This window comes from Ascaphus truei, chromosome 16 (genome assembly GCF_040206685.1).
Source record: "Ascaphus truei isolate aAscTru1 chromosome 16, aAscTru1.hap1, whole genome shotgun sequence".
NCBI classification, from domain to species: domain Eukaryota; kingdom Metazoa; phylum Chordata; class Amphibia; order Anura; family Ascaphidae; genus Ascaphus; species Ascaphus truei.
The window spans coordinates 30,012,733-30,040,469 of record NC_134498.1 but is presented as its reverse complement, the minus strand read 5'-3'; the positions used below and the strand labels follow the sequence as shown (position 1 = coordinate 30,040,469).

The window sequence follows — 27,737 nt, the reverse complement described above, 5'->3', positions numbered from 1 at the left end:
GTGTGTGCGTGTACAATGTTAAGAAATAATTTATTCTTATTTTACACGTCTTTTTTTTATTTAAAAAAAATAATAAATGAATAACACACAATCTACATCTACATATACACACACACACACACACACACACACACTGCAAACCTGTAGCTCCCGGCAACATGCACTGTACACACAAAAAAGGGTGCGTCACATGAACAGGTGTGCGCACACGCGCGCCCGCACCTACTATAGAACAAGCCTTATTCCACACAGCATAGTACCATTTCACCCTACAGATGTATACGGTACCTTAATAATTGCCTCCCACTTACATGTTTTAAGTCTAACTGAATATGCCGTCTCCGTCACTTTCTTTGCTAATGAGCCTCATGAATGGGAGCCAATGTGTGCTAAAGCTTAGCACCATTTTGCAGATCTGGGCCCAAGGGCCATATTCTAGGCTATATACCTCACTGCGGATGTTTCGGCAGAAAATCCCCTTTGATTTAAATTGGAGTTTTCATCTGAAATCAGCACGAACAGCTACTTTGCGTATATAGCGTTACCCCCCCCCCCCCCCCCCCCCCCGCCCCCCAAGTATACCGCAGGCAATTTTTTTCCAGCAAATAAAAATATCACGTGTGAGCATATTCACATGTGTCAGACAGGTCTGTAACCCTGCTTTCAACCATCATCTCCAACCATATAGCGCTTCCACTGGAGCAAGGGATTCTGGGAAATGACGTGCAAATGAGCACACCAGGTCACCTTTTGCTTCAATTCCATTTTGACATGGATCCCTGTAAGCTTATGCCTGCCACACTACATAGCTTTTCAGCACAGCCTGGGTTAAGTGCACAGCCAGTAAACCTGCTCACAGACAGCTGTTTCGACCTTTTGGTCTCAGTTGGTTATACTGGCCGAGATACTGTAGGTTTCAACCACGCAGTTATCACAAAGCAACCGGATAAGCCCTGTAATTTAGTTCACAGCACCTATTGAAACTAACACGATTTTATTCCTAAAACTGAAAATGAGATTTATACTATGAAACCTTGTCATAACAGAAAGGTCTAAATATACCAACACCAGAAAATCTCTAGTTCCTGCCATTTGCATTTTCTTTCTTGCAGAGCTAAACCCTTCACTGCAGAAGGAATTATGATTGCAAAACCTCACCAGAAGCAAAGGACTCTAGTTGCCAACCAAAACACTGCGATGCTCTGAAAGAAGCATATGCTGTAGAATTGATAGATAACTTGATGTTCAGGAGTGGCTCAGTGAGTAAAGACACTGACTGGCAGTGAGTATGTAGCAGTGGAACCTGGTTCAATTCCTGGTGTCAGCTCCTTGTAACCTTGGGCAAGTCATAGCTTGTAAGCTCCACAGGGACCTGTGCCTGAAAAATGTCTCTGAAAAGCCCTACGTAAAAACTAGCAGCGCTATACAAGAACATGCGATTATTATGTTCTTCAGAACCGGATGAGCGTGGGCAAAAAATGTTTTGTCAGTTGCGTAGAGGAAAAGCATATTACTGCACTCGTCTTTCCAAGTGTCTTCTGCTAGACACCCAGCTTCTGTCTAGGTTCTCTGCATGTATCAGGTCTACATCTAACCAGACTCCAAGGATGGTGGCAGGTGGTAGTTTATTTTGCCACCTTCTTTGGTGAGCACAGATGTAGTTCCATGTGAAATCACCGACAGGGCCATTTTGAAAAACACATCAGCTCTCCCTCGCCCTTACATCACCTCCACCTCTGGTCAGGGCAGATAAATAAGATTGTCCTAATATTTGTATGTCTGCTCTTAAACTGAACTCGCCCCAATGATGCATCGGTTTTTGTTTTCTTCAGAGCTTCAGTTTACTTTTGGTCAATTATAAAATTCCATTACGAGTATTTTCCTGCATCCGGTTTTATTTACTGGTAGACAAAATTGTCTTTGAGCGGGTCTGCATGGGACATTAAATCATGGAGCCATTTTTATTGCTCTAAAAATAATACCAAAAGAGAGTTTAAAAGGGGCTGTGTGTATCAACAGAAATTATATGTTCAGAGTGAAAACGCTCCCCCCTTCTGCAGATAAAACGCTCCCCTCTTCTGCAGGTAAAACGCTCCCCTTTTCTGCAGGTAAAACGCTCCCCACTTCTGCAGGTAAAACGCTCCCCCATTCTGCAGGTAAAACGCTCCCCTCTTCTGCAGGTAAAACGCTCCCCTCTTCTGCAGGTAAAACGCTCCCCACTTCTGCAGGTAAAACGCTCCCCCGTTCTGCAGGTAAAACGCTCCCCTCTTCTGCAGGTAAAACGCTCCCCTCTTCTGCAGGTAAAACGCTCCCCCCCTTCTGCAGGTAAAACACTCCCCTTCTGCAGGTAAAACGCTCCCCTTCTGCAGGTAAAACGCTCCCCTCTTCTGCAGGTAAAACGCTCCCCTCTTCTGCAGGTAAAACCCTCCCCTCTTCTGCAGCTAAAACCTTCCCCTCTTCTGCAGCTAAAACGCTCCCCTCTTCTGCAGGTAAAACGCTCCCCTCTTCTGCAGGTAAAACGTTCCCCTCTTCTGCAGGTAAAACGCTCCCCTCTTCTGCAGCTAAAACCTTCCCCTCTTCTGCAGCTAAAACGCTCCCCTCTTCTGCAGGTAAAACGCTCCCCTCTTCTGCAGGTAAAACGTTCCCCTCTTCTGCAGGTAAAACGCTCCCCTCTTCTGCAGGTAAAACGCTCCCCTCTTCTGCAGGTAAAACGCTCCCCCCTTCTGCAGCTAAAACGCTCCCCTCTTCTGCAGGTAAAACACTCCCCTTCTGCAGGTAAAACGCTCCCCCCTTCTGCAGCTAAAACGCTCCCCCCTTCTGCAGGTAAAACACTCCCCTTCTGCAGGTAAAACGCTCCCCTTCTGCAGGTAAAACGCTCCCCCGTTCTGCAGGTAAAACGCTCCCCCCTTCTGCAGGTAAAACACTCCCCTTCTGCAGGTAAAACGCTCCCCTTCTGCAGGTAAAACACTCCCCTTCTGCAGGTAAAACACTCCCCTTCTGCAGGTAAAACACTCCCCTTCTGCAGGTAAAACGCTCCCCTTCTGCAGGTAAAACGCTCCCCTTCTGCAGGTAAAACGCTCCCCTCTTCTGCAGGTAAAACCCTCCCCTCTTCTGCAGCTAAAACCTTCCCCTCTTCTGCAGCTAAAACGCTCCCCTCTTCTGCAGGTAAAACGCTCCCCTCTTCTGCAGGTAAAACGTTCCCCTCTTCTGCAGGTAAAACGCTCCCCCCTTCTGCAGCTAAAACGCTCCCCCCTTCTGCAGGTAAAACGCTCCCCTTCTGCAGGTAAAACGCTCCCCTTCTGCAGGTAAAACGCTCCCCTTCTGCAGGTAAAACGCTCCCCTTCTGCAGGTAAAACGCTCCCCTTCTGCAGGTAAAACGCTCCCCTTCTGCAGGTAAAACGCTCCCCTTCTGCAGGTAAAACGCTCCCCTTCTGCAGGTAAAACGCTCCCCTTCTGCAGGTAAAACGCTCCCCTTCTGCAGGTAAAACGCTCCCCTCTTCTGCAGGTAAAACCCTCCCCTCTTCTGCAGCTAAAACCTTCCCCTCTTCTGCAGCTAAAACGCTCCCCTCTTCTGCAGGTAAAACGCTCCCCTCTTCTGCAGGTAAAACGCTCCCCTCTTCTGCAGGTAAAACGTTCCCCTCTTCTGCAGGTAAAACGCTCCCCTCTTCTGCAGGTAAAACGCTCCCCTCTTCTGCAGGTAAAACGCTCCCCCCTTCTGCAGCTAAAACGCTCCCCTCTTCTGCAGGTAAAACGTTCCCCTCTTCTGCAGGTAAAACGCGCTGCTCATATTTTCCTGAGTTCCACTTTAATTAACTAATCTGAGGAATGCAATTATATTACATTATAATGCTTACATGATCGGGTCTGTGAGTTTCTTGGTAGTGCTCCATTAAAGCAACAATCCCCTTCAATATTCTCCAAACACATTCACAGCGATAGTCATATTATGGCGCAGGCTTGTCCCCTAATCACTTCTTTTCTCAAAAAGTCCTATAGATGAACTGATGATGATTTTCTTTTTAATCTGCTTTCTGTGCTTTCTATAGCAATCCATGGTGATCTTTTTATTCTATCCTTGCAAGGTTTTCAGGCTGTTTCCCAGATATGGAAAATAGCATGATAACAGTAAAAACATGATTCAGTGGGCCAGCTATTTAAAAAGGCCCTGGGCTTTCTGCTTTGAACGAGCCTTTTCAAATTGCTTTGAGAATGGGGTATAATGGTTGCCGTCATGGATCAATCTCATTCTAAGCTGCAGCGAGATACACAATGACAATCAACAAAGACTTTGACTGAGAAGACATCACAAGCAGATCTTGTATTGTTAGCAAAACAAAGACAAATGTTTGAGACATGATCATTGGGTTAGGGCAGGGCTGCACAACACGCGGCCCGCGGGCCGCATGCGGCCCGCCTGGCCTCTCTGTGTGGCCCTCGATGAGATTTAAAAAAAAAAAAAAAACTTTGAAAAATTTTTTTTTTTGAAAAAAAAAAAACACTTTGAAAAAAAAAAAACTTTGAAAAAAAAATGGCGCCAATTCCCTGCGGTCCCGGCGCGCATGCGCTAGGCCCGCTCCGTCCCCCCCCCCTTCCCTGCTCCCAACGCGGGGCGGAAGGGGAAGCAACATGCAGCTCCTCTGCGGGCCCGCTCCCCCCCCCCTGCTCCCAACGTGGGCCGGAGGGGGAAGCAACACACAGCTCCTCTGCGGGCCCGCTCCCCTCCCCCTTCCCTGCTCCCAACGCGGGGCGGAAGGGGAAGCAACATGCAGCTCCTCTGCGGGCCCGCTCCCCCCCCTGCTCCCAACGTGGGCTGGAGGGGGAAGTAATAATTAAATAATTCAGCTCCTCCAGCGGCCTGCTTCTCACCGCGGCCAGCTTCTCGCGTCCCCCACGAGCTCACCTCCCGTGCCCTCCTCCCCCCCCTTCCCCCAACCCGCGCCCCCAAGCCCACCTCCCGTCCCAGGCAGCTGCCGCAGGGATATCGGGGGCAGGAGGAGCAAGCGTCCGGCGGCAACCTGCACCCACCCGGGTCAAGGTAAGTCACTGTTAGTCACTGTCACCCAAGTCACTGTCACCCACCCACCCACTGTCACCCACCCACCCAGTCACTGTCACCCAGTCACTGTCAAGTCACTGTCACCCAGTCACTGTCAAGTCACTGTCACCCACCCACCCAGTCACTGTCACCCACCCAGTCACTGTCACCCACCCAGTCACTGTCACCCTGTCACCCAGTCACTGTCACCCACCCACCCAGTCACTGTCACCCACCCACCCACTGTCAGTGTCACTGTCACCCACCCACCCAGTCACTGTCCCACCCTGTCACTGTGTCCCACCCTGTCACTCTTCCCACCCAGTCACTGTGTCCCACCCCGTCACTGTCACCCACCCAGTCACTGTCACCCACCTATCCACCCAGTCACTGTCACCCACCCAGTCACTGTCACCCACCCAGTCACTGTCACCCAGTCACTGTCACCCACCCAAGGGGGAGAGTGATGTGAGGTGCAAGGGGGGGAGAGTGATGTGAGGTGCAAGGGGGGGAGAGGGATGTGAGGTGCAAGGGGGGGAGAGGGATGTGAGGTGCAAGGGGGGGAGAGGGATGTGAGGTGCAAGGGGGGGGAGAGGGATGTGAGGTGCAAGGGGGGAGAGGGATGTGAGGTTCAGGGGGGGAGAGGGATGTGAGGTTCAAGGGGGGAGAGGGATGTGAGGTGCAAGGGGGAGAGGGATGTGAGGTGCAAGGGGGCAGAGGGATGTGAGCTGCAGGGGGGAGGGATGTGAGCTGCAGGGGGGAGGGATGTGAGCTGCAGGGGGTGGTGGGATGTGTGTGGGGTGTAGGGGGGTATTGTGTGTTTGATGTGGAGGGGTGTATTGTGTGTGGGTGAGGGGGAGAGATGGGGGTATGAGAGATAGATGGGGAGTATCGCAATGGTTGATAGTGTTGGGTTCTGGGGGAGATATGAGGATGATGATGGGTGCTGGAGGAGAGATGATGATGATGATGATGATGATGATGATGATGATGATGATGATTTTACCCGTGCAGCCCAATTTATTTTTCCTTGGAGCAGTTCGGCCCTTCGCACTTTACGAGTTGTGCAGGCCTGGGTTAGGGTGACGTGATCATAGGGTTAGGGCGGCGTGATCATAGGGTTAGGGCGGCATGATCATAGGGTTAGGACGGCGTGATCATAGAGTTAGGCTTTGGTCCGGCGGCGCCCGTAGCCGCGGGCCACCAACTCCTTTCCTCCAGTCTGGAGGTCCCCGCTGGCTCCTTCAGACATGGCTGACTGCGTGCTGCGACGCGTCAGCCGGACGATACTGCAAGCTTCTGGTGATCAGAAGCGCTGATGCGTCACGTGGTGCAGCAGTCAGCCAATGAGGAGGGAAGGGAGGCGGCTACGGGGAGGGAGGCGGCTACCCTGTCTGTGCAACCGTGCATAGCACCCCCCCACCTCCTCTGGTGCCCCTTTCGCAGGCTGCCCCTGCTCCGGGAGGGGGGAGAGGAGGGAGGCTCCGGGAATGAGAGAGGGTCCGACAAGGGGGAGGGGGACAGCACGAGACCCCTCCGCTCAAACCACGCCCTCCCCCCCCCCCCGCTCAAACCACACCCCACCTGCCCCCAGCTCCCGCTCCCTACAGACCACAGGGAGCAGTCAAGTGCCTCTCCACGCGCCGCCTATCTGCAGTGCGGGCGCGTGGTCTGAGGCAGCGGGGCCTTAGCCTTAGGGTGGCGTGATCATAGTAGGTATTGAATTCTAGAAATAAAAAAACCCTAAATATAAACTTCTATTTTAAAGAAAGAAAAATTGGCGTGGGGAGGAACATGTCCTGTATTGAGCTCCCTTGTATATTTGTGGGCTCAGCATGTCTTTGTTTTGTCCTGCAGGAAGATTACAACAGAGACAAAAACAAACAGTTTAGGAAACCTCCTCCAAAACAGATTTTGTTTAAATCATGTGATGCAGCAGTTCATGCAATATCCTACATGTGGTTTTTTAAATAAATCAGTTCTGTGCTAGGAAAAAATAATTGTAGAATTAAAAAAAAAAAAAAGGTTTTAAAGACATTTTTAATGTTTCTAATGTAGGAAGCATTTCCAAAGTGACAGTCCCCTCCCCTTCCCTCCGCCCTCTCTCTAGCAGTGCACCAATTATATCTAGTAACTGCCCAGTCAATCATATTCCAGGAACTACATTTCCCAGAATGCTGTGCAAGAACTGAATTAAATAGCCCGAGCAAGCGATCGATTACAGGAGAACGGATCGATCTGCAGCTTAGCTAATCACCTGTCAGTATGCAGATTGTATTGATGCACATATTGAATAGGGGGAAAAAAAATATATATATATTTTTTTTTTAAAACGGCAGCTTGAACTGCAGCTTTAAGTATGGTTATTTTATTTGTATCCATACTGAGATTTACAGTGTTATAGTTTTCCTGGGGAGGAGGGAGTGAGAAGGGGGGGGGAGAGGAGGAGAGAGTGAGGAGGTGGGAGAGAGCGAGAGACAGGTTTCAACTAAATTCATTATTAGGAAATAGTAATGATCTAAAATGTTTTTTTTTTATTTAATTCAATTGTGTTTAAATACATAATTAAGAGAAGCATGTGCTTTAAATGTTTTGCCCATATTAATGGCCCATCAGAATGGACAACTTCTGACAAGTGGTCAGCTTGATGAATGCCCTCACTGCTTTAGGGCTGTTACATACAGGATGCGGCCGCGCGTTCCTATGCAAACGCGCGTGCACGTGCCACATGCTTCTCCTGTATATAGTGCCGGGAGCTGAAGGTAATGTATATGTGTGTGTGAGTATGTGTGAGTATGTGTGAGTGTGTATAGGTTGTGTGAGCGGAAGTAAGTCCTAGATAAGATTTTTTAAAGAAAAAAAACTTTAATAAATATATATATTTTTAACTTCTACAATCATTCACACACACAACACACACACACACACACACACATCCACGCATACATACACACACATTTGAGCGCAGGCAGCGGCGCGAAAAGATGAATTTCCTTATCTTCGCCACTGTCGGCTCCCCTCTCCCGGCCGTGCGCGGCCTATGTACAGAAAGGCTGGCGGCAGCACGCGCCCCGCACTATAGAACGTGCCTTAGGCGCACGCAAAGTGCTGCATACAATGGCACAGTCAAGGAGCTGATTTATTTCAAAATGCAGTTCTGTCGGTTTTAGCCCATTATTTTAGCGATGCTTTAAGAATATGTCAAGTAGGTTGGTATTTTGAGTAATAAGACATGAATACATTGGTGTCCCAAAAGTACAGTATATGAAACTATATGGGAGAAAAGAACAATAGAACCAAATGAACGCAAACACCCTAAAGTACCTTAATAAAGTGGATTGAAGAGTAATAAAATCATTACACAAAGAGTTGTCATAGTCAAACCACCAAAGTATTGTCACTGAGAATTAAGAAATTTGGGACATTTATCCAAGTTCATAGGGGCTTTTTCTGAGTAACTAAATACCTTTTTGCAAAAGTCATAAAGCATATCCTCAAAACTATCTTTGTATCAAGTATCAGGAAGTTTAACATGTGACTATATTCCTTATTGTTCACTCGCTATTGTGCTCATTAATCCTGTGTATTATTGTGCCTTTGAGACCAAACACTGCCCTCTCAATAGGAAATCCTATAACAAGTCATGTCCTTAAAGTCAGATCTAATTACTAATTGCGTGGAATGATGAAAACCCAAGTGCTGTCAATACAATATGCACACATGGAACATAAATCCAGATGTGAGCTTATTTCCATTGTCTCGTGTCTGGGTATTATCATGTGCTGGAACTAAAGGTCACGCTTGGATAACTTGCAAGAAATAACATATATGCACATTTACATAGTTAATAAAAAAAGTGACTACACTGACACAAACCTTGAATATTTAACAGATCAAAAATGGTGTGGTCTGTTACTTTGTTAAAAACAAAACACATTAGTTTTCAGAGTACTCCTCATCATACTGTAGCACTGTAGATACAAATAGCTAGCTATATATCAATAAACAGTAGTTTTACTGCCTACTGGTTTCATGTATATTATTTCTAAGAACCTATTTTTTTCCCAAGTGCGTTCTTGACATTGTGTTTAAGGATTTCACTTTAAAATGATCACCAATGTATTACCTATTTGCGATTCCATTCTTTGAATAACAACTCAGCATTTACAGAGTTGAATAGCCTATAAATACAAATACTTGGTCAGCACAAGACTCGGATGTACGAAACACACCCTTAAAAAAGGATGCACACAGGGTCAGCCCACCCACACACCGTGAAGGACTCATGCAGGAAATCCTAAACACTATAAAAGGGCAATACTAAACAAAAATAACAAATCCTGTTTTATTCAAATGCTTTACGGATTGGACCATGCTCTGTATCTTCTTGGGATGCAATTCCTTAAAAACAAGCAAACAATAAACCAATATTATCTTTTATTTATTTTTTTTTAGTTTTTTTAAAAACCAAATATAATATTTCTCACAGCCCATAACCACAGTTCAGAACACACCGTAATAGGCAGGATAAACGTCAAATATATTTGATCAATTATTGGAAATGTGTGCTAGAAACATTGAAAACAAAAAACAAAAATGGATAGAGAAAATAAGAGTACTTCACAGACAGACATTATAATGACCTTCCTTAGGAGGAGTTCCCCTCGCCAACAGAAAAAGGTGTCAAATGTAAACAGAGCAGCCAAAAAGTAAAGATTAAAGAGTAACAGAACACAGCTTCACACCAGCATACATTGAGTACCAAGCACAGTAGCGGCTGAAACACCTACATCTGAATTTCATATTATCCGGTCTGTCAGCCAGGACCGGTAATGTAGAAAACACACACATTCCACCAACTACACAAACAAAACGCTTAACAATGTCATTAAATACCCTCAATTTGTCACACCAGGTTAGACCAGCTTGGCCCAAACTGAGTCCCCACTGTTCGCGCTACACAGTACGGCCCTCAATGGGGCAGGCCCCTGCAGCTACCTGTGCGCGTCTGCAGGAAGCGCAACCGCCTTTGCCAAAAGACAAGAAATTTGTTTTGCTGCGGCGGCCGAGCATTTGCCACATCACGGCGGCCTTTAAGCCAATGAGGGCGAACCAACGCTGCTCCCACCCATCAATATCTCTTGCTCTTCTCCCGGGGCTCGACCACAGACCAAAGGTCGCGGCTGAAACTGGTGCACGCACCACCAGACACGCCGACGCACGTGTGCACGCAGTAATTGGGGCCGTAGCCTACGGCAGGGGGGCGCAAACTTTTTTCCCTGCGCCCCCCTGCCGGCTGTCCCCTCACTCCCGCGCTCCCCCCCCAACCCCAACTTACCCGCGCACCGGCGTAATGACGTCACATTGCCATGGCGACGCAGGGAGGAAGCCGCCGGAGCCACGGTAAGTTAGGTTTACAGAGGCCCTGCAGCTCCCCCGGCACTTAATTTAAGTGCCTTCAGGAAGCGCGCGGGGCCTCTGTAAACCCCGTGCCCCCCCCCGTCGGCAGTCTCGCGCCCCCCCTGGGGGTCGCGCCCCCCAGTTTGCGTACCGCTGGCCTATGGTGCACAGTTCATGAGGACAGGTTGGTACAATGTATACGGCAAGGGCTATGGGTAAAAGGAATAGCCATAGCACTAATAAACAGCCAACCGTATTTATCTGATGTGTTTGAACTGAAGTCCCCTTTACTGCTCTTTAAGGAAGCCCGGAATGGAATACATATCCATACATACTGGTGTCACAGTCCAAAGAAGATCTTTCACAAAAGACTGAAAACCTGCTCGTGTTCGTCAGCACAGTGATTTAAAAACAACGCTGACAGAGGCGTTGGCGCTCGGCACATCAGCTGGAACCGCACTCAGTGGTAAGTCAGGAGCACTTGTTTGCCAGCACTGGCTCACGGCTCTGAGAACAGAGACGTCCTGGCACCGTGTAAGAGGGGGAAAGCAGACTCCTTTATTAACCATCCTCTGGAATAAACTACATAGTTCTAAGTTAAAATAAGTTTCAAGCATAGTTGTAATAATAAAAAAAAAAATAAAGGGAGGAGAAAGGAAGGCAAATTAAAAGGTTTCTAGTGGGTTGTCTCGTGAAAACGTTACAGGGCTTTCCAGGTAATACGCCATTAGAAATGTATTTATTAAATCTTCCCCACAGGCACCGCTGCTAAAAAATATGAAACCCACAAAACAATCAAGTTAAACCGGTAATACCCAAGTGAAAAGCATTTGTAATTTACTTTTTCAACAACATTAAAGCAGCAGTTCAAGCTGGCGGATTAAAAAAAAATATACATATGGTTTTTTTTCCCCCTTCAACATGTTCATCAATGCGATCCAGTCACGTGATTAGCTAAGCTGCCGATCGATCCGTTCTCCTGTGATCGATCGGCGAAATTCTACAGAAATTCTACCAGTGGGTTCACTAATTCCTTGTGTAAACACGCCAGTGTAACACATATACATATTCAAATGCGCCGTGCTTGACAAATCACCCAAAAATTTACTCGCCTAACCAAAAAATCTACTCGCCACCTAGCCCCGCCCCTAACCCCACCCCCGCCTTTAAAGAAAGAAATTGAATAAATTCTTGGTAAGAACTAATAACATTTGTTTTTGACGTAACAGTTTATTTATTGTATTACATTTATACGTTACTACAATTAGTCCTTGTTGTCAGGGATTCCCTGATGTGAAGTCGCCAGTGAACAGTGACGAAACGCGTAGGGTTGCGTTGTAGAACTGTGATACACATCCAGCAGTCTAGCTGAATAACATCACAGATGCAAACCAAGCAGTGGAACTGAAAGTGGTGTTGCGAGTCTGCAGGGGGAATAGAGTGCGGACGCGCACTCCCAGATTGTGTCTGGACACGGAAGCGGCTCTGCGGTACACACGGCTACACATGCTGTCTTGGTGTTCCAACTAACGGTGATACCTGTTGATTGATTTATTCTCACATCCTACGCGCTTGTTCTATTTTACAAGTGTCGGTAATCTATCTTTTTGACCTTTTTTACAACTTATTGTGCAATATTACACTATGGGAGCCGTGCTGTCCTTTTTTGTATTATACATACATATACATACATATACACACACACACACACACACACGTGTGTGTGTGTAGATATATAGAAGACTGTTCATGGTCCCAAGGTTCAGCAAAGTATCCGGCCACTCCTCCTCTTACAATGCACCCCAAAACTGGAACAATCTACCAGAGACTAACAGCCACCACCAGTCTAAGTTCTTTAAAAACTAAAGAGGTCTTGCATTTTAATCTGGTCTGTAGCTGTTACATACAGTTGTGTGAAAAAGAAAGAACACCCTCTTTGAATTCCATGGTTTTACATATCAGGACATAATAACAATCTGTTCCTTAGCAGGTCGTAAAATTAGGTAAATACAACCTCAGATAAACAACAACACATGACATATTACACAGTGTCATGATTTAACAAAAATAAAGCCAAAATGGAGAATCCATGTGTGAAAAACCAAGTATACCTTATGATTCAATAGCTTGTAGAACCACCTTTAGCAGCAATAACTTGAAGTAATCATTTTCTGTATGACTATCAGTCTCTCACATCGTTGTGTAGGAATTTTGGCCCACTCTTCTTTACAACGTTGCTTCAGTTCATTGAGGTTTGTGGGCATTTGTTTATGCACAGCTCTCTTAAGGTCCAGCCACAGCATTTCAATTGGGTTGAGGTCTGGACTTTGACTGGGCCATTGCATCACCTTGATTCTTTTCTTTTTCAGCCATTCTGTTGTAGATTTGCTGGTGTGCTTGGGATCATTGTCCTGTTGCATGACCCAATTTCGGCCAAGCTTTAGCTGTCGGACAGATGGCCTCACATTTGACTCTAGAATACTTTGTTATACATAGGAGTTCATGGTCGACTCAATGACTGCAAGGTTCCCAGGTCCTGTGGCTGCAAAACAAGCCCAAATCATCACCCCTCCACCACTGTGCTTGACAGTTGGTATGAGGTGTTTGTGCAGATATGCTGTGTTTGGTTTTCGCTAAACGTGGCGCTGTGCATTATGGCCAAACATCTCCACTTGTGTCTCGTCTGTCCAAAGGACATTGTTCCAGAAGTCTTGTGGTTTGTTCAGATGCAACTTTGCAAACCTAAGCCGTGCTGCCATGTTATTTTTAGAGAGAAGAGGCTTTCTCCTGGCAACCCTCTCCAAACAAACCATACTTGTTCAGTCTTTTTCTAATTGTACTGTCATGAACTTTAACATTTAACATGCTAACTGAGGCCTGTAGAGTGGGAGATGTAAATCTTGGTTTTTTTGCAATTTCTCTGAGCATTGCACGGTCTGACCTTGGGGTGAATTTGCTGGGACGTCCACTCCTGGGAAGATTGGCAACTGTCTTGAATGTTTTCTACTTTTGAATAATCTTTCTCACTGTAGAATGATGGACTTTAAATTGCTGATGTCTTTCCTCCTTGGCATTTTGTAAACACACACCTGAATGCTCCAGACCAGCAAACTGCTAAAACTTCGGCTTTACTAGAGGTGGTCACACTTGCTCATGATCAATTAATCAAGGGCATTTGATTAGCAGCACCTGTCTGCTACTTAGCATCTTAATTCCTATGGAAGCAGTAAGGGTGTACTTAGTTTTTCACACATGGCTTCTCCATTTTGGCTTTATTTTTTGTAATATGCCATGTGTTGTTGTTCATCTGGGGTTGTATGTACCTAATTTTTAGACCTGCTAAGGAACAGATGATTGTTATGGCCTGATATGTAAGACCATAGAATTCAAAGAGGGTGTACTTTCATTTTCACACAACTGTACGTCTATAATATATATTATCTGTTCCTGTGCATGCAATGTCTTGTATATAATGTATACCCTGTTCACATATGTAACTATGTATTGTAATCATGTATTTGTCATCTTAACTCTATGCCAAGGACATACTTGAAAACGAGAGATGTATTGCTGCCTGGTAAAACATTTTATATATATATAGACACACACACACACACACACTTTAACGAAAAGACCAGCATCGTCTAATTATCTACAACAGACAAAATATATGCAAAAATAGGTGTTTATTGACCCATAACACATAGGTGCCCGCCGTTTCGGTCCCCTAAGGGACCTTCTTCAGGGGTTTGAAGAAGGGATTGTCAGGCCGGGCCCGGTGACTGCGGGGGGTCCGGCGGCCGGCACTGCAAGTTGACCTCTAGCGAGGCACGGATGCTGAGGGGTGGCGCGGCTCATTTACCCGACTTCAGTCCACGCGTCTCCCATTCCCATGGAGGCGCATCACGTGACTTCACATGAACCCGCGGTGTCATTTAACGCCACATTAGAGGTAAGGGAGGAGGGGGCGCAGCGCAGGAAGTTTGCGCACCACTGCTCCGAGACGCCCCTCTCCTGTGCCAACTGCTATTTTGAGCTCCATGGAGCACAGGAGAGAGGCGTCTCAGAGGATTCAGTGCCCACAAAAACTGTGCAGTTCCAGCCAAGATAAGCAGTTTTACCTTCACCTGAGTGTCTTTTTCTTTTTGATTGTGTGTTACATAACATTAATAAATGCCTTATTTTTCAGGTTATCACCTGTTGCACTGTCTAGATTACACACACACACACACACACACACACACACACACACACACGTAATCTAGAAGGCAGTGCAACGGGGGGTAACCTAAAAAATAAGGCATTTATATCCATACTAGCTGAGAGCCCCGGCGTTGCCCGGGATGTTTGTGGTGTGGGTGTGGCATTTGGGTGGGGAGTGGTCCACGCGGCCCATGGCAGTGTGCGGTGGTAGTGCTGCTGTGGCTGTACTGATGGTGATTGTATTGGTGTGCTGATTTGGGAGGGTTTGGTGCTGATGTGGGGGTGCGGATGTGGGTGTGCCGATGGGGGAGGTGCAAAGGTGGCGATGTGTGGGTGCTGATGGTGTTGATGGGGGCTGGGAATGGCGGGGAGCCGAGAATGCCAGTGTGCTGGGGGGGCATGGGATACCGGTGTGCTGATGTGGTGGTGCTGGGGATAGTGTGTGTGTGTATACATGTTTGTGTGTATACATTGTATGTGTGTGTGTGTATACATGTGTGTGTGTGTGTGTGTGTGTATGTGTACGTGTGTGTGTATACATGTGTGTGTGTATACATGTGTGTGTATGTATACATGTGTGTATGTATACATTGTGTGTATGTATATATTGTGTGTATACAACATGTTTGTGTGTGTATACACATGTGTGTGTGTATACACGTGTGTGTGTATACACGTGTGTGTGTATACACGTGTGTGTATACACGTGTGTGTGTGTATAGACACGTGTGTGTGTATAGACACGTACGTGTGTGTGTGTGTGTGTGTATACACACACGTGTGTGTATACACACGTGTGTGTGTGTGTATACACACACACGTGTGTGTGTATACACACGCGTGTGTGTGTATACACACGTGTGTGTGTGTATACACACGCGTGTGTGTGTGTATACACACGCGTGTGTGTGTGTATACACACGCGTGTGTGTGTGTACGTGTGTGTACGTACGTGTGTGTGTACGTGTGTGTGTGTGTGTGTGTGTACGTGTGTGTGTGTGTACGTGTGTGTGTGTGTGTGTGTACGTGTGTGTGTGTACGTGTACGTGTGTGTACGTACGTGTGTGTGTGTACGTGTACGTGTGTGTACGTACGTGTGTGTGTGTGTGTACGTGTACGTGTGTGTGTGTGTGTGTACGTGTGTACGTGTGTACGTGTGTGTGTGTACGTGTGTGTGTGTGTGTGTGTGTACGTGTGTGTGTACGTGTGTGTGTACGTGTACGTGTGCGTGCGTGCGTGTGGGGGGGGGGAGGTGGTGGGAAGGGGGGGGGGTGGGTTGGAAGGGGGGGGGGGTGGGTGGGAAGTTGGGGAGGTGGTGGGAAGGTGGAGGGGAGGTGAAGGGGGTGGGGGGTGGAGGGGAGGTGAAGGGGGAGGGTGGAGGGGAGGTGAAGGGGGGGTGGAGGGGAGGTGGAGGGGAGGTGAAGGGGAGGTGGGTGAAGGGGGGGTGAGGGGAGGTGAAGGGGGGTGAGGGGAGGTGAAGGGAGGTGAGGGGAGGTGAAGGGGGGTGAGGGGAGGTGAAGGCCGCTCCCTCACCCGTCCGGCCGCTCCCTCAGCCGTCCGGCCGCTCCCTCAGCCGTCCGGAAGCTCCCACGTGGATCTGAGGCGGGAGGCAGCGTGTTGTGGCCGCTCCCCCGCTGTGTGTGTGTACGTGTGCGTGTGTGTGTACGTGTGTGTGTACGTGTGTACGTGTGTACGTGTGCGTACGTGTGCGTACGTGTGCGTGTGCGTACGTGTGCGTGCGTGTGCGTACGTGTGCGTGGGGGGGGGAGGGGGGGGAGGTGGTGGGAAGGGGGGGTGGAGGTGGTGGGAAGGGGGGGTGGAGGTGGTGGGAAGGGGGGGTGGAGGTGGTGGGGAAGGGGGGGTGGAGGTGGTGGGGAAGGGGGGGGAGGAGGGGGGAAGGGGGGGGGAGGAGGGGGGGAAGGGGGGGGAGGTGGTGGGGAGGAGGGGGGAAGGGGGTGGGGAGGAGGGGGGAAGGGTGGAGGTGGTGGGGAGGAGGGGGGAAGGGGGGGAGGTGGTGGGGAGGAGGGGGGAAGGGGGGGAGGTGGTGGGGAGGAGGGGGGAAGGGGGGAGGTTGTGGGGAGGAGGTGGGGGGGGAAGGGGGGGAGGTGGTGGGGAGGAGGGGGGAAGGGGGGAGAGGTGGTGGGAATGAGGGGGGAGGTGGTGGGGAGGAGGGGGGAAGTGGTGGGAAGGGGGGGTGGTGGGAAGGGGGGAGGTGGTGGGAAGGGGGGGGAGGTGGTGGGAAGGGGGGGAGGTGGTGGGAAGGGGGGGCAGGTGGTGCGAAGGGGGGGAGGGGAGGGGAGGTGAAGGGGGTGGGGGGTGGAGGGGAGGTGAAGGGGGAGGGTGGAGGGGAGGTGAAGGGGGGGTGGAGGGGAGGTGAAAGGGGGGTGGAGGGGAGGTGAAGGGGAGGTGGAGGGTGGTGAAGGGGGCGGTGGAGGGGAGGTGAAGGGGGGGGTGGAGGGGAGGTGAAGGGGGGGGTGGAGGGGAGGTGAAGGGGGGGGGTGGAGGGGAGGTGAAGGGGGGGTGGAGGGAGGTGAGGGGAGGTGAGGGGAGGTGAAGGGGGGTGAGGGGAAGTGAAGGGAGGTGAGGGGAGGTGAAGGCCGCTCCCTCACCCGTCCGGCCGCTCACTCACCCGTCCGGCCGCTCCCTCACCCGTCCGGCCGCTCCCTCACCCGTCCGTCCGCTCCCTCACCCGTCCGGCCGCTCCCTCAGCCGTCCGGCCGCTCCCTCAGCCGTCCGGAAGCTCCACGTGGATCTGAGGCGGGAGGCAGCATGTTGTGGCCGCTCCCCCGCTGTGTCCCGGGCGCTCGCTCCCCCGCTGACTGTAGCGGCGCCGGGGGGGGGGAGGGGGTGGAGGGGAGGGGTGGGTGAGGGGAGGTGAAGGCCGCTCACTCACCCGTCCGGCAGCTCGCACGTGGATCTGAGGCGGGAGGCCGCTTGTTGTGGCCGCTCCCCGCTTTGTCCCGGGCACTCGCTCTCCCGCTGACTGTAGCGGCGCCGGGGGGGGGGGGGGGGGGGCTGAAAGCGCGGGAGACACGGGGAGAGGAGGAGGTGCGCGCGGGTGTGGAGGCTGATGTTCGGGGAGGAAGAGGCGGAGGCTCCGGGACCGGCGGGTATGTGAGCCCCACCCCCCGGGTTATACATGCTGCTAATGTACACCCCCTCTACTGTGTGTGTGTGTGTGTGTGGTGTGTGTGTGTGTGTGTGTGTCCCTGTGTGTGTGTGTGTCCCTGTGTGTGTGTGTGTCCCTGTGTGTGGTGTGTGTGTGTCCCTGTGTGTGTGTGTGTGTGTGTGTGTGTGGTGTGTGTTTGTCCCTGTGTGTGGTGTGTGTGTGTGTGTGTCCCTGTGTGTGGTGTGTGTGGTGTGTGTGTGGTGTGTGGTGTGTGGTGTGTGGTGTGTGGTGTGTGGTGTGTGGTGTGTGGTGTGTGGTGTGTGTGTGTGTGTGTCCCTGTGTGTGTCCCTGTGTGTGTGTCCCTGTGTGTGTCCCTGTGTGTGTCCTTTGGCCCGTCACTCCGCCTCAGGCCAATGAGAGGTGTGCGGGGGCGGGCCAAGGGACCAATCAGATTTCCCCTAGGGACACCGGACATCCAGGCAGGCAGGCAGGCTGGCAGGCAGGCAGGCAGGCAGGCATACAGTGCTTTCACTAATATAGTATAAGATATACACATACACACTCCACCATTAGAGAAAGCGAGTATGTCCTGGTGTTTTAATGTTATGTTGCATAAAAGGGGTTAATGTTCCATATGAAGCTAGACAACAGCAGAAAGAGTCAAGAAGGCTGTAAGGAATGCAGAACTGAATTAAATCTCCAGAGATGCAAACCTTATCTCTCAACTGCCCCTCCTAGACACCATAAATGATTTCGCACAATTCAAAGAAGAAGATTCCTTTATGGTGTCTAACAAGAGACAGATCAGAGATCACCTTTGCTTCTTTATCTTGGTCTGCAATTGACAAGCATAATTATATAGATGCAATATGCACTACATATCTACACACACACACACACACACACACACACACACACACACACACACACACACACACACACACACACACACACACACACACACACACACACACGAGTGAGAGAGACAGAATAAAGTCATTCGGCACTTCCATAAGCAGAGATGTATGGGTAGGTGCAAGTCCCATAAAGTAAAATATAAAGACAACGATACCGTGTTGATGCCACGAAATCAGGATACCGCACTCTATGTTAAAGCAGGTAAAGTATATATTGGTGACAAAGCACAAAATACCAACGTTTCGGTTCCCCAAAATGGGACCTTCCTCAGGGTGGTGCAATCACGAACCTTCTCATGACACCCGGTCATGGCGAATGCAAGGGATACAGGAATGGAGCCTGGTCCATAGACAAGCAAATACAATCTCCAGATCATCCTATTTGTTTAGGAAAGTAGTGAGAAAGACACCCCTGGGCCACAAAACCACCGCGGGGCATGTCTAACCCGAAGGTCCAGTTACATTCCTTTTGCTTTACTGTAGTTTTTCATTCCTTGTTTCTAAAGGACTTTAAATTAATTGAGAGACCAAGTAATCAAGTATTAAATGTTTAAAGCAGGGACTCGGAAGGAAGAAGGGTATAGATTTTCTGGGTTCTTTTACCCCCAAAATAAGATTCACCCATCACAGTGGAAGGAGAAGCTTTGGGTTGTACTCAATATGAAGACAGAGTTTGATAACATGCCATTTTCAATTTACATTACATTTTGCAAACATAGGACAAGTTTAATAAATTAAATATTAAAAAAAAATACATATACTTTATTTACGAAAGTCATCACCAAGATTTACCACAAAATAAAAAACAAAAGCACATGGCATCTGAAGAGGAGTGGTCATCAAACATTAAGCTGCCATATTGGTTAGGGACTTCTGCGTGGAGCTGGACCTTCACACAGCATATCAGACTTGCCCCAGCATCTTGGTCTCCTCTCAAGATCATGTCAACTTTTTTCTATATTGTATTAAGTCTATACTTAATATTACACTATCTGTAGGCAACATCTGCTTAGTGGTAGGATCTTAAGCACACCTTCATTTTTCTACTTTGAATCACCAAGGTTTAACCAATTAAATATATTACTACAATTTGTTACGTCTGGAACTATGTAGGTGTAGGATTATACCCAGGGGGGTTAGTGCCTGGACAACTGCCCAAAGGCCAAGCGGTTCCGCGGAGGCCGCCAAGCCTACATCAGAAATTTAGCACGACTTCCCTGATTGTTTCTTTGAGGGCCCATCTGGTGGACAATTAGTTTAATCTATGGGTTCCCTTCCTCTGGACCTTATTGTATACAGTAACACTGTAAATACAGCACTGCAAAGACCAACAAGCAGATACAATTGCTTCTACATGTGGAATAGCGGAAATCTATGCATTTTGTGCAGGTTTGTACAATGCATGGAGCAGCCATGTGCTTTAAGCACTTGACGGCAGCAAAAAAAGATGTCAAGCACTAAAAGTTCCTCTCATGTGAATAACAGTCAGCTTCTCTGAGAGTGAAATTCCACAACAATTGGACTGAAAACGGCAGAACAGAAAGTGATCAATACACAGGAAACAACAAAACGAGCCCAGGGTCTGGAAAGAGTTATAAAAACATTAAGAAGAGAAATTCTAAGCCCTGAGAAGGACGGTAAAGCCAGCCAGCACTTGCCCAATGTTACAAAGAATTAACAAAGAACACTGTGGCTGTAATAGCATCAGGACCTTGTTTCCGGGCCTCTGTTTGCACTGAAAAAGCAAAGGTCGCTTTGACCCTTTCAGCGGAGGAGACTGAAAGCCGGCTATGCCTGGGAGGCCACAAGGACTGTTTGCTTTTGATATAGATGTGAACATTGACAGAATGCAAACTCCTTGTTACAATGCAAACATTGATGCAATATGTGCTGTATAAAGAGGCACTAGCATGAGAGCCCGAACACATGTACCTGGAGAGCGCGGACATAACCCAGACACATCATCTTTATTAGGCTACGGCGTTGGCGCTACACGCGCGCCTGCCAGGCTCGCGGTGTGTGCAGCTCTGTTCCCCGGTCTGTAAAAGCTGCAGGGGGAAAGAAAGGGGGGGGGGGAAGGGGAGGGGCGAAACAGGGGCTCGTCCATGACGTCACCCGGCAGTTTCGCCCTCATTGGCTGAACCGCCGGGGGCGTGGCCAGCACTGAGTCGCCAGTTCTGCAAAATCTGGTTGCACAGCGCGGCGGCCAAGGCAGCAAGCGGGCACGGGCCCATTGAGGGGCGGTTCTTGTCCCTGCAGCAGGCAGCGCGGACCTAGCCTTAGAAGGGCCTAATCGGACCAAAGGGAACCAGTAGCAGTGGCGTGTTTAATACGCCGCATTTAGGGAATTAACTCCCTAAAAATAAACAGAAAATAATTTTTAAACTATTCAGAGGAGAATTCTACATTGTCCAAAGCAGCTGTGCTCCTCTGTAAACAGCTCATACAGTCACTGCGGACAATATATAATAAGGTCCTTCGTTATACACCGCGTTAGCTAAATTCCTTGCTAGGATTTTTACAATCTTTACTAGTGATGTACTGAGTACCCGAAAATCACCCAGCGCTTTTTCAGCTACCCGGACATTACCCATACCCGGCAGCGGGGGGCTGGCACTGGCACCAGGTCGGAACTGGCACCTGGTAATTTCAGGGCAGATGAAAATAGTTCAACGCTTACCTGCAGCCGGCGACGGAAGGTGAGGAAGGCCGGTGAAGAACACCGTGGCGACATCTGGGAGCGGCAGCAAACGCCCTGGTGGCAGCAGCCGAAGTCCCTGTTCAGCCGGCGGGAGCAACAGGAACAGAGCAAACAGCTGATGCCTGCGTGAGCCGGGGAACCGTGTGACTGGAGCAGGAGCGTTCCTATCGGCAGCCGGTTCCTCCCCGCCACCAGGACGTCTGCTGCTGCTCACAGATGTCGCCGCGGTCCTCCTCAACCTCCGCAGTGGTCTTCCTCATCCTGCAGGTAAGTGCCGTCCGGGTAAAATGATTCATTTTGTCCGGGTACCAGTTACTCGGTTTCGGAAAAATATAGGACCCGCTACAACACTAATCTTTACCTAATCTCACCCGTAATAAGACAGCCACTCTCAGAATCTACAGGCAAATGCTCCACTCTCAGAATCTACAGGCAAATGCTCCACTCTCAGAATCTACAGGCAAATGCTCCACTCTCAGAATCTACAGGCAAATGCTCCACTCTCTTTGCTTTGTAAAGTCGTTAGGGAAGGGGTGGGCAACTCCACTCCTCAGGGGCCATCAACAGGTCAGGTTTTCAGAATATCCCTGCTTCAGCACAGTGGGTGGTCTCCGACTGAGTCACTGATTGAGCCACCTGTGCAGAAGCTCGGATACCCTGAAAACCTAACCTGTTTGTGGCCCTTGAGGACTGGAGTTTCCAACCCGTGTTAGGGGTCATCATTAACAGATAAGATTAAAAAACAAACTCCAAAAAACAGTTTTGTTTTTTCTTGATAGAAATCCCATAATTACAACGTTTACTTTTGGTAACTACATTGGTGAGCTTTTAATTCATATTTTTGTCTCCTATGGGGAACTACCCCTTTAAAAAGAAATTCTGGGTGTGATCAAACTAAATTTATCATTTGGGAAATCTGAATAAATTCCCTTTGTTTTCATTTACAATGGTGTGTGTGTGCGCGTGTGTGTGTGCGCGCGTGTGCGTGCGTGCGTGTGTGTGTGTGCGCGTGTGTGTGTGCGAGTGAGGCCGGACAGGGAATAATATACGCACAATCCCCGGATTTGTCATTTATAGGTAAAACAGATAAAAACGTATACTTCTCTCATTAAAAAGGTATGCATGAGTATATTTGGAGTTGCCCTACATTCAAAGCATTTCAAATTCAGGTATGAAAAATCTTGGGAGAAGGAAATTTCTCTTCCAGTGACAAATACACACACAGGTCTCCTTCCAGCAGGGCCCTCGAGCCTGTAATCCCATCTCAAGGTAAAAAATCCCACTAAATTAAACAGTTCAAAAGATTGTAAGAATCTTCTGAAAAGTTAAAAATGTTTCAGATCTTACAAGTGGCAAATAACCACAATGAAACTTTGTTAACTGATCTCCCTTTGTGACCCGTACAGTTAAATGCGCTAGGAACAGATTGGATAAAAGGCTAGTGTGTGATTATGTGTGTGATTATGTGTGTGATTATGTGATGACTCAGTAAGAGAGGAAATGAGAGAATAACATACAAAATCAGAGAGGAAGAGCGGGATGCGCAGATCAGAGGACACAAGACTTAATGAAGACAAAATGTACGTCAGCGGTGCGCAAACTGGGGGGCGCGAGATTTACAGAAGCCCTGCGCGCTTCCCGAAGGCACTTAAATTAAGTGCCGGGGAAGCGGCGAAGGCCTCTGCAAACCTTACTCGCCGTGGTTCAGCCAGCATCTGGAGACGCGTCGCCATAGCAACGCCGCAGGGGTCATGTGACATGACGTTGCTATGGCAACGTGACATCAAGATGCCCAGACGCCGGGAACCACAATAAGGAGGAGGGAGGGGGGGTCGTGGAGAGCAGGACAGCCGGGTGCTGAGTGTACGAGATATAGTTACCCCGGATTGCGTTGGGTGCTGAGAGTACGGGATATAGTTACCCCGGATTGCTTTGGGTGCTGAGTGTACGGGATATAGTTACCCGGATTGCGTTGGGTGCTGAGAGTACGGGATATAGTTACCCTGGATTGCTGTGGGTGCTGAGAGTACGGGATATAGTTACCCGGATTGCTTTGGGTGCTGAGTGTACGAGATATAGTTACCCCGGATTGCTTTGGGTGCTGAGTGTACGGGATATAGTTACCCCGGATTGCTTTGGGTGCTGAGTGTACGAGATATAGTTACCCCGGATTGCTTTGGGTGCTGAGTGTACGGGATATAGTTACCCGGATTGCGTTGGGTGCTGAGAGTACGGGATATAGTTACCCCGGATTGCTGTGGGTGCTGAGTGTACGGGATATAGTTACCCTGGATTGCTGTGGTTGCTGAGTGTACGGGATATAGTTACCCGGATTGCGTTGGGTGCTGAGAGTACGAGATATAGTTACCCTGGATTGCTGTGGTTGCTGAGTGTACGGGATATAGTTACCCGGATTGCGTTGGGTGCTGAGAGTACGGGATATAGTTACCCGGATTGCTTTGAGTGCTGAGTGTACGGGATATAGTTACCCGGATTGCTTTGAGTGCTGAGTGTACGGGATATAGTTACCCCGGATTGCTTTGGTTTTGTTATAAGGACTATTAATCCCTTCATACAATGCTCCTCGGGCTGAACGAGTCGCTCAGTGGTAATGTCGCTGCCTTTGAAGCCGACGAACACCGTTAGAATCCCAGTGTCGGCACTTTGTGAACTTGGGCAAGTATCAAAATTAGATTGTAAGCTCTATGGGGCAGGGACTTTTTGTACCTGTGAATTGTTATATACAGCGCTGTGTACTGTCAGTGCTATAAAGGGAAAAAAATTTATAACGTCTATAAATAGCGATCTAAGAAATAATGCGGAATGAGCATAGTTTTTCTGTTTTTTTTTTTTTTAAATCAGGATTTTTATTGTTTTTATTTTTGATGAATCTAAACCATTCTATGTAATACAGTTTAAGATGCAGTTTGAAATGCTTTGGAGGGTGTATGCGGTCTTTAACTAATCTCTTTAGTAATAAATCTATTTGTAGATCCTAGAACCGACCCATAAAATGTCAATACAGTAATAATGACATTTTTAGCAAAACAGAAAACCCTGCAGAGCAATAACACCTTATATGGAGCTCACCGACTCCAGCTGACCAATAATAAGATTATGCTCAGCGACTTCAGCTGACCAAGAGAAAAGGAAGACTTCTATTTGTGATGCAATGCAAAGCAATAAAACCAGTACCGTAACTGTGGTTGAATCGGAGGAATGGTTTTGACCTGTGGAGTAGCCGTGTAAACACCACGCCCATGTAACCTACTTAGGACACCGGGAAGGGACGGTTACAGACATGGAAGGCTACTTTAACCTTTGCGCTCTGCAATGCATTGCAGGGTTATGGGCGACAGAGTCTTCTAAAGATGACGCGGTTTCTTTGCAACTACACGGGACTCCACATCCTTCTCCACATACGTCCTGCAGGAGGCCTCTACATGGAAACCCTTACAGGGAAGACGTAGGAAGGGGACAAGCGAATACTAATTAAAGGTTAAAGAAACAGAGGCAAACCACAATGCAGAGTATGCCTACACACTACAGAGAGCTGCTGTTTGAAGCAGGAAGTGAACCATAACCGTAGGAATACTAGTTGCACATTTTCAGAATGACACCACACCACCTCCCACGTGAAATCCCAATGAACTGTGTGATTCCTGTTCCAGCCCTGGCATGGGTTCTGTGACCTTTCCTCTTGCCAGACAGATTAGAGACCATTCTTGGTCTCACAGTTCATTTCCAAAAGTCTTCAACACCTAAGGGGCCTGAAACCTCACACTGTGGGTCCTTGTAAGGCCTGACTGGGATTAAAGGGGGATTCCCATTTACGATAAGGCCTCGTCCCCTCTGCGCGCACTACGGCGTGAACAAGATACAGCCCTCTATGGAGCGGCCCCAGTCACTACCTGCGCGCATTTTGAGAAGACAATAATTTTGTCTTTCCATGCGGCGACGGCCTCACGTGGTTTCCTGGTCACCAATGAGAGCGAGGGTGTTTTAAAGCCAGAGTAAAGTAAATTTCAACCAATGAGAGAGAGATTGTAACGTCATGGTCGCGCGTCCCGTCGCAGAAGTGAGTGAGTAGATGAGTTCACCGATCGCAGCTTGTGGGCGCGCCGCCAGGCGCACGCGCTCACTGGGGCCCGAGGCAGGGGCCATGGTACAGTAGACCGTGCGGACGAGCGTACAGACTGCCTTAAGGCTGCGTGAGGGGGCATGCGCTGCGCAAGAAAAAAGCTCAAACAGATTTCGACAGGCCGGTCAAGCCCAATGAGGGCAAACCAGCTCCGTGACGCCCCTCCCACCATGGCCAGGTCAGCGCCCGCTCACTGACCAGCCTCCGCGCGGGCGAAGGCACCATGGCCCCAGCATAAGAGAAGACTGAAGGAGGAAAGCAGGGGATAATCCAAGCTGCACGCACAGCCCCGGTGGTAAAGTAATCAGGCTTATTTATGGATACAGGATCCATGTGAGGCCAACAGTTAGGATACAAAATGAATATAAAAAGGGAGATAAGGCAGAGATCAAGAGCAGTAAAACCGACCCGAAAAGTCAGGCCACAATGTATACAAACTCATTTTTTGTCTTTTGTTAAAAGCATCCAACCCCAGCAAGTTTTAACCTATTAAACCGATCACTTGTGCTCGTTCAATTTGCTGCACCTTGAAATATAGGACTTCTGACTGGGGCATTGCAAAACGAACATTTGGGAAGGTGAAAAGTGTAGCCCCAATTAGTACAGTATTGATGAATGTGTCCAGATAACGGGTTAAAATAACAATACACTAAAAACAATTCTCTGTAGATGCTTGTAATAAAAATGGCGAGGAGTATTAAGTATTTTAATCAAACTGGTGCTTCAGGGGTTAATGTGCTTAGAGTTCGTCTTAAAAATACAGAAAATTGTACCATTCTTGAATTATCACACAGAGAACCACTTCGTTGGGGGGGACTTTATTAAAGATGAGAATATCATGTTCCGAATAATCAAAAGGTACATATTTGGCATCGTTGCAATAAGACGAATCAAACCAAGATTAAGGGGTACCAAACACAGATAACATTTATTTTCGCAGAAGAAACTGTTAAGCGGTCAAATGAAGTGAAGCTTTTTATATATTGAGCCAATGTTAAATGTTAGAAGAACATTTTTTTTTTCTTAAGTCAAATGTCACACAAGTAGCTGATTTATGACAGGGTGGGGGCTTATTGTGTTTTCAATGAAGAGAAGTTAGAACACAAAGCCCAACTTTTTAATTCTAAGTTAGAATTCAAGGTGCGTTTTGGGATAAGACACGTGAATTTTCATCTTCTACTCCAGGGACCTCTCTGGAAAAAGCCTATGACCTACGGTAACGTACTGTATAGTGATTGCTGTTTGTTTTATCCTTTTATTTTAAGCAACTGTTTTGCATTTATTGATTGTAAATATGTTCTTGTAATAATCTTTTTTTCTGTAATCTGAAAGCACTGTATTTTTATAAATATTAAAAAACAACCTCTGAATGAACTTTTGCACACTTTATAGAGTATTTTCCATTTTCGGCCACATTTTGCAACAACAGAGGTTTGTGCTAAGTGCATAGTTTTTCTTTAATAAACAGGAACCGGAGACCCTGGCGGATAATTACATATTTTATGTGCATTTCTCAGGTGATGGCAGCGTATAGATATGATTGCAATCGAGTAAATGGGTTCATATTAACTTATTAAAAGTACCTTGCGCAGGAGAAAGGTGAGTTGGTTAGAGTAGCCGTGTGTATTAACCCTGGTTGCATATCCAAGTCACCTACTCAAACAAGAGTGCTGTTCATGACAGATAGTATATGGGGACGGATTGAGGGGAGACATTACTCATTTGAGGGACCTTTGCAGAAGGTGAAAAATAGGCCAGCATCTGAGCTGTGTATTAACCCTCGTCCTATATGCATGGTGTAACCTATAACTAAAGGCATACCCCGCATTAACGTACACAATGGGTCCGGAGCATGTATGTAAAGCGAAAATGCACTTAAAGTGAAGCACTACCTTTTTCCCACTTATTGATGCTTCGGTACATGTAGGGAGCCGGTATTGCTGTTCAGGACGTGCGGACAGGCGCATGCGTGATCTGCCGTTTACCTATTGGGCGAGGGGAATCAGCGCGTCACTACTACAGCGGTCTGTAGGGCAGAATAAGTGTCCGTACTCGCGAAGCGAGCGTACGGACACAGGGGGGTATGGTGCTATGGAAAATATGCGAGTGTACTTAAACCGGGGTATGCCTGTATATATGTCCATACTTCTACCCAAGCAATATGTACATACAATCTCCTATTCCTATCAGCAGTGCAAAAACATTGGCAATCTGGCTTTAATTACACTTCA

The 27,737-nt window shown here is 48.1% G+C and overlaps 1 protein-coding gene across 1 annotated transcript in view; it reads right to left on the bottom strand.

Moving 5' to 3' along the window:
• LOC142467349 (fibronectin type-III domain-containing protein 3A-like) overlaps positions 1–27,493 on the bottom strand; it is an 85,789-nt gene extending 58,296 nt beyond the window's left edge. Inside the window, exon 1 of the mRNA XM_075572916.1 lies at positions 27,399–27,493. The gene's annotated coding sequence lies outside the window, so the exon portion shown is untranslated. The remainder of the gene's footprint in view (positions 1–27,398) is intronic.
• Positions 27,494–27,737: the final 244 nt, after the last annotated feature.